Raw genomic sequence first — 12,527 nt, forward strand, 5'->3', positions numbered from 1 at the left:
ATACAAGAAGTCATATGCACACTATCCACAGTTCTCACACCAGTGACAGCCAGTTACCACGACTGAACACTGTAAGTCATTACAAAAGCCAAAATCTTTGTTTATAAAATCATTGTTTTCCTGACATTCAAAGACACGCGGCGGTTTGACTGAAACAGCTTTCGAAGGAAAAAGCCAGAGGCTGATTTTTTGTAACAGAGTGGTGAATGTTATTGGCAAACATGTGGAAATGTAATATGAGCATCATCTGTATCTCAACAAGTGACCTCACAATTCATTCCTGACAATCACGGAGGCTTTCTAGAGACTTCTAATTCACATTACTTGTAACATTGTTATTTTAGTAAGGGCAAACCATTTACAGGATAGTAGTTATTATATTAACAGATTCATAAGAAAAAATCTAAACATTAGGTAAATATGAATGCAAAAAAAATGACACAAACAAAGAGAAACATAAGTGGTGATGTGATCTTGAGTTTATAAATGTAAACACTGAAATCTTTCATCTGTTTGTAAGCATATATCGTTTGAACCAAAATAAGAGCTTCTGGTTAAACAAAAAGTATCCCAAATTCACAATGATCTTTTATAAACAGTGCAATTAGGCTGTTTCCCCCTCAATGTTCTTCGGTCAGAATATGCTGCGGTTAACTTATTATAATTTTTTTGACTAAAACATTTGAACTCCTCTTTGTCGCTAGACAAATTCCAGATCCAGAAGATGCTGCAGGCTAAAAGGTACATGCCTCTTTCATATCGAAACCTCGCCTCAGGATAATCAAAACATGCCTCATCATGACAGATATTCCATTACGTTGAATTGCTGTGTCTTATGATTTCAAATGTGCATCTCTGTATAATATTTCAGCAAGATACATTAGTCATCTTTATCGGACAGCAATGTATAGCAAGCATGAAACACTGCAGGCTTCAACTGAAATAAAATATTTTATGTTGTCAGCGCCACCACTTCTTAAAACACATACTTTCTTCATGTGTATAACCTTTGCCCCAATTCTACAAGAAACGAATAAAGGTGTTTGTTAATGAAGTTAAGAAGCCAAAATGTTTCAAAATGTAAAGAAGTCCAGGCACAAACTGGGGTCAGCCACAAAAAAGTGATTTACTTGTTTGTTTGCTTATTTATTTAACAAAGTGTACCTAGCATTATTGTAACAATGAGTAGAAAAAAGATATTAGAAAATAAATAGCTTTTTTATATTATACTGTATATATATATATATATATATATATATGAAATAAATTACTAAATTAAATAAATATTGGACTTTATACTGTCTTTACACTATATGCATAGATATACAGATTTTCACACAAGTCCTGAAAGTAGACAAAGAGAACCCAATAAAACAAATGAGACAAAAATATATACTTTGTCATTTATTTATTCAGTGAAATTATCTAGTGTTACATATCTGTGCCATGCATGATACACTTCCACAAACATGATCAAACTTTGACAGATCCCTGTTCATTTACACCACAGATCTGGTTGCACAAATCAGATTTTTTGACTATATATATATTTTTTTTAACGAGCCGCTTACACCTTTTAAAAGTGGCCTGTATCCGATTTCTGCATTTACACTACATGGGCTTAACTTGACGTGGCTCAATGCATTAGACAGTGATATTAAAAGACCAAACTCTATACACACTATTAATAAAGCATACTTTGTATAGAAAAGCAGATGAATCCAGAATATGAACGCGAAGAGTTTAACTTATTGACAGAACTCATAGAAACATTTTTAATGCGATAGGCTAGTTTCATCCTTACATCAAAATCATGAATTAGTACCGATTCTTCACAACAGTGATTGTATACACAGATCCGCATCTACGGGTACTAATGGTCTAACAGTAGAACTTGTGCTAAGTTAGTGGGTCTGGGTTCTAATCCGTCATTTCATAGTTTGTTTTTTCCTCATTAAAACCAAATGTGTTCATCAGTGATTGTATAGCAAGAGCAGGGACATTTTTTGTGATTTCACCCGAACGAATAGAGAGCCTCCACTACAGTTAGCAATAGATTGAAGAGCTCGTCTGATTTCTGATTATGTTTTGGGTCATATTTATGCAGAAATATAGAAAATTCTAAAGGGTTCACAAACTTTCAAGCAGCACTGTAAATATATATATACATACATACATACACACACATATATATAAAGAAAAGAAATAGTTTCTAGTTAGCATTTATATAATTTAATTTAATGACAGTATAAATGCCAAAATTATTTAATTAATTTAATTAAATGTATAAAATTTTTGTAATATCACATGGGGATCATAATATTTGGGGATTCTGGGCAACAAAAATTAAAACAAGCTATGGAACAAGTGAATACTTGATGCAGATAGGCACATCTGAGCTAGGACTGTGGCTTCTGTGTGGTGCTACGTTCCTCTAACGTGTTTATCCTCGGTTAAGTTACTCCTTGAAACTTCCACTTGTTTAGCTCTCTGCTACCTATAGCCTCAGTTTTCGCAGCACCTAAATCACAGTGCAGCATTATCTGCTGGCAGCCGTTGATGGAGGTCAAACCACCAGTGTTTATAAGGACCTTTCTGCTATATGTAATTCACCATTTAGCTGAAGACAAGGAGATAAACAATATGCTTAATTTTTTTATCCTTAAAACTGGAATAGTGTGTGATGAACCCAATGAACTTTGCCGTACTCTTTTTTTGGCCCTTTCAGTGGGCCTCTTCATACTGTGTGTGAGCACTGTGTCTGTTTTGAGAAGATCAGCCAGGAGCTCTTCTACTTGCAAGAGACAGGAAAGCATCCGTAAACCTGCTAGCCAGGAGCGTAAGAGCCATCTGAAAAGTGTGTGAGGGGTGTTGGGAACACACATTATAAACTTTATAGTTAAGCCAAGTTATTATAAGCTTAGCTGAAATTATAAAGCTTTGCTCATGAATATGAATTGTTACATGCCTAAAATGTATGTAACTGTTCACATGATTAAATTACACTAAAAAGTAACATTTTGCTGCTTGTTTATTTAATTAAAATTTGCTAAAGCAACCAATTTTATCTTGAACATGTTATCACAACTTAATTTCATCACTTTCAGTAAGTAATTAAATTACACCAGAAGCCACATATTCAAGTTACAAATGGCCATACTTCCACTCTTATGTTAAATTAAGGTGGATACTGGGTCTGAATGCAAAAAAAAAAAAAAAAAAAACGACCAACCTGATCTGACAAAACATAACTATTTTATGAAGTGGTGATTTCATATGAATTTCATTCCGCTCCATAAAACACACAGTTGAACAGGTAAGACATTCTATTGACCACGAACGATGAACATATCAGGCTAATTTTCCCTACTTTCTCGGTTTCTATGCTTGTCTAAAACCAGTTTATGAACTAAAACATTATGGCACTACTGGTTACCCAGCATGCCTTGTGCCTGGGGTCAAATGAGACCGAGTTTGCGCTGGATTTCATTATAATATTGTATTATGTTTGTGTGTTACCGTGTTTGAGCAATGTAGTCCCATTAGTGTAGTGCCAGTTTACATATTATAGTCTGTTCACAAAGTTTGCAGTGCCTTGGCACAACTAATGATCTTCTAGTGAGAAATATCTCTACAAGACATTTTTCATCAAAACCTGCATTAATCTGAAGTGTAATGCAAAAATGGCTCTCCACCCACAATCTCAGTTTCACGAGCCTCTAGTGCTGCTAAACCAAGTCTGTTTTATGTCTAGCCAAAACAAACAAGCTCTTCCATCTCGAAGAAGTCAGACAAGCTGTCATGAAGTTCTAGTCTCTCTTTGCATCACGTTAGTGCATCTGGTTTGCCGATGGTCCTCAGGTATTTGAAGGGGGGTTGGGTGCAGGCCTACTTTGGATGGTAAGGCATCAAATTATGAATTGTGGTGATGTTAAAAAATTGCTAATTTGATAAGGCTCTAGCAAAAGGAAATCATGAAGTTAAACATTTCATGCGATTTTGGATCTATCAATCATCACAATTCAGCAACATTTTGTTTCAAAGAAAAGTGATGAGCTGTAGAAATGTTGTATTTGCTTATAAAAAGCTCACATCACAGGGCAGCCTTATAAGTCCAGCAGTTATCTTTTGCCCTTTAACATAGATAGTGACAACAGTGCAGGCCATTTAGCTCTCAGTCATGTTCTTTCTGACTTAGACTTCTGTTCTTTGTTCGCTACCTAGACTGTAAAGTGTGACGCGGGCCCATCTCTCCAGAGGAAGTTACTCAGTAAAGATCAAAAGGCGGCACACTACTACATTTTATCTCCTTGAAGACATTCAGTTTCCACCCTTCACTTAGTGGTTAGAGGAAAAAAATCAGTTCACGTAAGAGCTTGAGAAAAATCATTTGCTGGATGTTGATTGAGTGCATAATGTTCAAAATGTCTGAACTGAATTAAAAACCGATGCTTTAAAGATTTCTAAAGGAACACATCTGTGGTCAGTTCAGATCACTGGCTCTGCCTGTCTGGCCGAGCAACAGCAGGTTGAAAAAAACCACTAAATCACGGAAAAGTTATATAATCTCATTCAATTGTAGGAAGTAAATGTTAGCTGAGTAATTGTGTTACAGAAGCACCATAAAATATGAGTTTCAAAATGAATTTTGTAATGGAAGAATTGTTGGCTATGCTATGGAAATATTTGGAAGAATTAAGATTTTTTTGGATGAAATTGAACCAAAATCATTACACTCCCAGTCCCTTTACAATATGATTCCTATTCACATAACTCCAAGAGGCTGGAAGATTTATATGCTTTTGTTTAGACGTAACAAAATGTTTTTAATGTTCTTTTACATCTGAATGGACCAAACAGGTAAGATTTGGATTATTTGATCTGTCTGTACATCACATTTTATGTCATTTCTGTTGGCCAAAGGTATATCTTGGTCTACATTCAATCTCTACATCTAACTAGGTGAATACGTTTTCATGTATCTTGTCAAAGACTGCATTTTGTCAAAGATTTTTGGTGCTATCTCTTTTCCCTACGTACACATACACAAATACAAATGAGTGTATCAATAAAGGCCAAAAAGCATGTTTATTTAAATATTGACTTTGAGTGTCAGCATATTTTTATAGGACAACAGGGAAATTTGTTTTAAAAAGTTATTTCTTAGAATTTCAATGCAGTCAGCCAACCATCCTCAGATTCCTCGCTGCCTTTGACTGTGAAATCAAATGATTTTCCCCATTTCTCTTCTTTACTCTTTACACAGAGATGATTAATGTTTGGGTCTGATAATGTTTATTCAGAAAATGGCCTTGATTTTTCAGCAGCTGTTTCCAAGAGAATCATATGTGGTTTGAATAAATATGGGTCTATGACTTGTCAGATGTCATCCTCAATCCCACCTTTAAATTCCTTTATGGCTGACAGAACCATAAACCAGCCAGCATTTGCAAGGTGAATCACTACATACTCCTGTTTCATTGTTACAGGGTGGGCATGTTGTTTGTTTGTGTGTACTTAAAATTCAATGAAGTATATGTCTAATGTAATTAGGCTTCTATGATCCTTGGCTTTAGCCGAAGAGTCTTCTGATGCATCTAGATGGCACGGTCCATCGATCCATCACACTTGATGTTCTCCTGGGATGTAAATTTACATGAGTTATGGATGCACTTTAGATACAGTGTGCTGATACCCAGGTTTACCCAGGGCAAGGGCCCTTCCACAATCCAGCAATATAACAGACCATCTCCAAGGTGCTTCTGCTGCCTTCTAAGGTTACACATTCACTTTCTGTTGTGTGTTTTCACACTACCTCTCCAGACACAGGTCCTAATGTCTAACCTGCATCAGCCACAGTCAAAACAAGACGCCAGAGATTTGTTTCAACATCTAACACACATGACATGTTTACCCAGCACAATCCAACAAAACAACGTTCTGTACTGCTGCTCTCAATTCATTTAATAAACTCGGTCAATGTGGTCATAAAAAGAGGAATTTAACTGGCTTATCATGTAAACCTGACAATATTTCTTATTCATTTAACATTTGAATGTTGTTTAAAATTTTGCTAAACATTCTGTTTATCTTCAGGAAATAAATTAGATTTTAAATTTAGGATTTTCAGTGTGTATCAGTGTTTACAGGTTTTTTCCCCCTTTTACAATGGTGAGTAATCTCTCTTGATCAGCGGTAATTTTCAGAGTTAAACACAAATGAAACACTGATGTTTATTTTATGTTGAAAAAGGTGCCAAAGAAATTAACTCAAGGTTTATTGACTTTGATCAAATAAAGCATAATGAAATTAGTAAGATTTTTTTTTCCAGAAAATGGAAAAGGGATAGGTTTCCTAAAAATATAAAAACATTATTTACTTGATCTCATTTGTAAAAAAAAAAAAAAAGAAAAGAAAAAAAAAACATGTCCATGCTGTTTTTTTTAATAAAAGTGAATGTGGTTCAGAGGCATAAATCTCCAGCAATGACAAATAAGCACCATAAATCCAGTTCAAATAAAACTAGTGTCCTATATTCCAACTATTCCATATGATAGGCTTTAATTTGTTTAATTTGTTTTTTTAGACTCACAATTTTCCAGTTTGTGGTAGCTCTCAAATTTTATTTTGCATTTGTATTGCATTTTTTATTTCCACATTTTATTTTGCATTTTCATGGTACCTCACGAGAAAAGACATTTGTGATTTTTACATTTGGGCCTGTTCCTCAAAGAACATCTCTTTTTATGTTCCACAGAAGGAAGAATTTACATACAGATTTGTAACAACATGAGGGTAAATAAATTAAGACAGAACATATATTTGTTTGGGTGAACTATCCCTTTAAACTTTCACATGGGTCAAGATGACCTGCAGTATTAATGGAGGGTTAACAGATATTCAGCAGTATGAGAAAATGTTCTTAATTCGCAGCCAGCTCTAAGTGGAGATGACGTTTTCGGCCAAATATAACATTCAATCTGATGCATGCTCCAGGACGTGTAAATTAGAGTAAGGTCCCCCAGGCTCCTTTGATGAATGAGCCTTGCCAGATAATGGTGTTCTCTAGCTGGGTAGGCATCTGCACAGGCACTCGCACTGCCAAAACTGTCTTACTGCACTTCAGTCCTTAAATTTGGCCTCTCATTTTAGTTGAAACCGAGGTCACACCATTTGTATCTGTCCAGGCTTCAAGCGAAAGTAAATATATGAATTTTAATGTAAAGGCAAAAAGTGGAAGATAAGTTGCATCACCATGGGAAAAACATCCCTCAATAGTAGACTTGTGTCCTTGTTCTTTATTTCAGCACTTTTGTAAACTTCCAATGAATTGATATGAAAGTTAACTGCTGAGTTCTGACAGAAAGTCATGTCTTGCACCTCATTACTGAGTCCATGCTCTTTTGTGTGTTGAGTGAATGGGGCTTTTACCAGCACATCACCAACAGCCTAAGGAGATCATTTGGAACACAGCTCCAAATGTTCTCTGGTATGAATTAGTCTTGTATGTACTTCCCTATGATTCGTCTTTATTCAGAATGCATGCCAATATTTTGTACCAACAATTGCCTTAGTAGACTGTGGTCAATTGCATGTGGTCAATAAAACTTTTTTTTTTTCTGATTTAACTGTTATCTACAAATCTCCACGAAATTGCAAAGAAAACATATGACATCAACAAAGTGATCTGCCCACAATAAAGCAATATCTTCATTACATTTTTCCTTATTTATATTCCAACTAAATGTTTTCCTTCCTTTTCAGCTCTGCACTTCTAAAAATCCATTCAGAGGAAAGCAAAATGAATCAACCCTTGGTAGAGACCCAGCACTCATGACTTTAAAGTACCTGTTAATTTCATTTGAACAGTGTGGCGTTTGGGTAAACAACGCCTCAGATCACCCTTTCCAATGTGGCCAGAAGTATGATTATATCCACTGACTTACTTTGGAAAATAAAATAATAAATAATGATTCTTGCCCATCTATATTTCCTTTTCGAACATTCTTCATGCAAAAACTGGGACCAATATTTTGCTTGTTTTGCCAGCTAATATAAATACATACATACATATACGTAGGCCTATTCACCCTGTAGATTTTGAGGATGCTGTCTAGGCTTAAAATAGCTGAAGTAGGCCTATATATTTTAAAGCTTTAAGAAGCCCTGTAATAAAGGTAATCTACATAATTCTTGTGGTGTATTTCTAAAAGCGAAAAGTGTGGTTTTGACTGCTGTGAATGAATCATTAATATCAGCTTTATAAAACTGGATCAATTGAACCGAACATCACTTCGGCATGATTTACACTGTCGGGGGTAACACATTATGTAATCAGATTACTTTTTTTCATGTAACTAGTAAACTCACGCATTTCTTTTTAATTTACAAAGAAATATCTGAGTTACTTTTTCAAAAAGTAACTTATTGAAATTTATTGACTGATCTATTGACTGACAGCTCTCCTGTCCCCATGCTGAGCGAAATCATGAATAAGTGCAGAGGTGTTGTGTGCATTTTTTTTATTATTTTTATTGTTGAAGAACTTTCTTCTATTCTTCATGCAATCCAGAATGGCAGCACAGTTGAAAGGTTTGTTTGTGCTGAGCAGCCTCCACCAAACAGACGTGAATTTACATTTCCTTCAGCCTGAGGCTTATTCTTTTCACTTTTGGTGTGAAAGGGCTTTTATATTTGCCAAAAATATAACTTTTTTTATATTGAAAACAATCAAGCAAACGCAGGTTAAACATTTCCTGCACAACATTGTGTATATACATTTAACAACATGTGAAGATTATTAAACTATAACAAAAGTCATGCATTAATATTCTATTTAAATATGTGTTAAATATTTAAGTAGAAATTTAAATAGAAATATGTCAAATATTAAATATTGTTTAATATTTAAATATTCTATTTACATATCCATATACTGTGGTACTATACCCAAAGTTAAACTCTTAAGCTCTACGATCCTGTTTATGGAATAATTTCACTATGCCTGCCTTTGTGTAGAAACCTCAAAAACGGTTGTTTAAAACGAGCATTTAATTCAGGCATAAGCTTAAGCTAATATCTTGCCCTCCTCACTGACCTGAAACACAACACCCTCACGGTTATCTCTCACTGTCACCTGATCCTTCATTACACAGTCAAAGCACATCAGTCAAAATTAATAATAACAGTAAACACGTTATTAAAACAAATAAATGAAATGACAGGTATGAACTGTAAGAAACCGGGACTTAGCTAGATTCACTTGTTGGATATATAGCATGAGAATACTCACCCTCAAAATATCGATGTAACCCAAAACTTCTCCCTCTTGCTGTTGGGAGTGACAGCTTACTGCCTCACAATGCGATTAACATTGTTCACAGTAATCCGGGGAAGCTCTTTTAAAAAGCGAGTGTAAAATATCAACTTCTCATGCGATGACTCCACAGTTAACACCAATAGAAAAAATGGCTTCCGGTGCTGCACCGGATGTAACTGAGCTGGCAAAATGCAGTAGTGATTGTGCATAAAGCCCATTCTCACAAAGATACGTTCCATGTTCTTCTTCCAAGTTTGTTCTGTCAAGACCAGTCTCCACGAGAACACAAGTCGTTGTTTGCGTTCTTGGAATTGAGAAACAGCTCATGTTTACACGGCAACGTTTAAAAGAACACATGGAACACAAAACGCTGTGTGAACTGCTGTTCGGCTTCAACTTAGAATATACCGCACAAGTCATATAGATGACTTTTACAACACCGTTATGGTATTTTTACTTCAATAGCAACCACCTTTCTTCAACACATATTATTGTGTTCACCTACCAAGTGAAAAAAGTGTTTGGAATGACATGAAGGTGAGTAAACGATGACAAAGTGTTAATTTTATGGTGAACTATCCCTTCAAAGATGAAGGGAATTTTGAGGTTCTTCCATGTTTCTGTCTCTCAGGGTGGGGCTGAACGAAATAAGATGTGTCTGGTGCCATAACTTCATGAGCTTGTTATTCAGTACCTGTGTTGAATATCACGTACAACTGTTTGACGCCTGATGTTGTTGGAAGGGCAGAGCTCATCTGGCACAGCAATATTATGACAATTCCATAGAATAACGTGTATTTTTGTCATATGATAAATACTAGGCATGTACTGTACTGTGCGCTCACACACAAGCCGGTGTGTGATGAGAACGTAAGTGTGCAATTTACTGCCACCTCACTTAGCCTGTGGCTCACACATCTGGAATGGATCAGGTGAGAAGTTTGAAGAAAAATTAAGAAGCACAGCAAAATATTTAAATTGAGCCGGCTGACAGGATGTGTGAACTATGCACGCTCCTGCTGCAGGAATGCAGATTGTGAGAGCATCTGGTGCAGAGCCTTGATTTCAAGCAGACGTAGTATAAGTGGGATGCACAAAGAAAATCCATGCTCACAGGCCATCATTCAGTCATCACTCATATCATAAAGCTCCACCACCAAGAGGCCTTTTCGTCATATATGGAGTGTATGTCATTGCAGTGTTTTTAATTTTGTGCTCATTTGCTCATTTAGACACACTGGCAGCCTGCAGCTCTAGGGCAATTGCGTGTGTGTGGAAAGCACAAGGGCTTTGGTGTGTTTTAGTTGAACAATTAGGAGAACAAAAACATACAGTTCGGTTTGTTTATAGGTTCACAAGAGAAGTGTATTTGATGTAATAATGAGACAGCAGGTCCATATAGGTGCCTGCAAACTTCATCTTGCCACTTCATCAACCTGCACAAAAATGAAAATCATCAGAAATTCCTCGAGGCATATAAGATGTATGGCTGGTGTGTGGAAATTTCCCAATTAAAATGTAATGCATTAGGAGAGATGTACGGCATGGAAATGTTCAGCTAAAAGTTAAGACTAGAGTGTCTCATCCTGCATTAAGGAGCATATCCAAATCAAATGTAGATATCAAATCGGAATCAGATTGTCATTCCTTTTGATATACTATAGACTACTGTTCAAAAGTTTGGGGACAGTAAAATGTTTTAATATTTTTGAAAGTAGTAATATTTTATTCAAAATACAATAAAAACACTAACATTGGAGAGGCAGTATTAACATTAAGTGGCATGGCATCTGACAAACGGAAACCATTGGCACATGCCTATGCAGTGGCACATCCGGTGACACTTCCGGTTTTCACTGACATGTGTCAGTGAAGGTTGGCATGTGCCACTGACACTTATTGTGACGTGCCGATGGATTGTGTTAGTGTCACTGACATTGTCGCAGAACATGTCACCGTATGTTGCAGCAGTGACTGCTGCTGTCAGCCGGAGTATAACGTAGACTGTGTAACACACGCTCTTAACGTGTTCCTTGCTTCACTGTTACTTGCTTTAATGGCGGATGTGTGTCTACCTTTGAGTGCAGGTGAGGACACGTTCGAGCTGCATTCGTTGCAGCTCGAACTTGACTTAACGGCAGAACGATATTTATTTGATGATACATTTCGGTTTCTGTCAAGCATATTAATTACACCGCGGAGTTAATATGTATAACAACTTAGGCTTCTTCATACAATGATAGATTAATTCTGTGTGTTTCCTAGAATGGTTAGCAAACACCGTGTCTACACTAGATGCAATCATTGACACATCACGTCGTGCCGCAACAGCTAGAAGCTGTCCACACTGGACGTGACAAAGCGAGTGTTGCAAATACCTGCATCTAGTGTGAATAGAATCACTGATTATAATGGATTCTATTGTCTTTTGCCGTGTCGTGTCCCGCCATGCCGTGCCACGCCACGCCACGCCACGCCACGCCACTCGCGTCCGATGTAGACACGGAGTAGGTCAGTTAAAATTTGCATCAGACAGAAAGATACATTCACACACAATTATTTTTTGATAACTACCTTATTATTAGGGCTGTCGCGATAACCGCAATATCGTAATACCACGCTATTGACGAGCAAACCGCAGAGGAATGCAAGAACCGCAGCAACCGCGATTTTTGCGTGTTTTCATTTTTCGTAAGGTTATGCCCTTCTCGTTTTACACTTCATGCATGTGGACTGAATATTAAACAAGTTAGTAATGATAACATAATGTGTACCATGCTGATTTGTAGGTTGTCCTGTTCAAGGAAAGCGAAATCTCTTGTCTTAGCATCGATCGACGCATAGCTGGTCAGCTGAGCCTTCTAAAGTGGTGCTCAAAGTTAAAATGATTTCAACAGCGTGTTTCATTACGTCTCTTTGAATTAATGAATAGTTGAATGAGTCCCTTTCCACCACCCTGTGGAGCAACACTGTAACTGCACTGACTGACAGCCCGTCTAGACCGCGCGCAGGTGGAAATATCAATAGAAAGTCTCTTGTCCAGTCAGATTAGAAAATCAGATTACAACTAGGCTAACTGTTATACATATAGGCTAACGATAGCCTAACGATCTTATTGTCAGGTTTATGTTCTGTTATGTGGACCGTTATTTTGTCATTCTCTTCTGTTTACTTCACGTCCTGTTTCAACGCTATTTGGTTTCGGTTT

Source organism: Sinocyclocheilus anshuiensis, unplaced genomic scaffold, assembly GCF_001515605.1.
Source record: "Sinocyclocheilus anshuiensis isolate Anshui unplaced genomic scaffold, SAMN03320099.WGS_v1.1 scaffold782, whole genome shotgun sequence".
Classification (NCBI taxonomy): Eukaryota; Metazoa; Chordata; class Actinopteri; order Cypriniformes; family Cyprinidae; genus Sinocyclocheilus; species Sinocyclocheilus anshuiensis.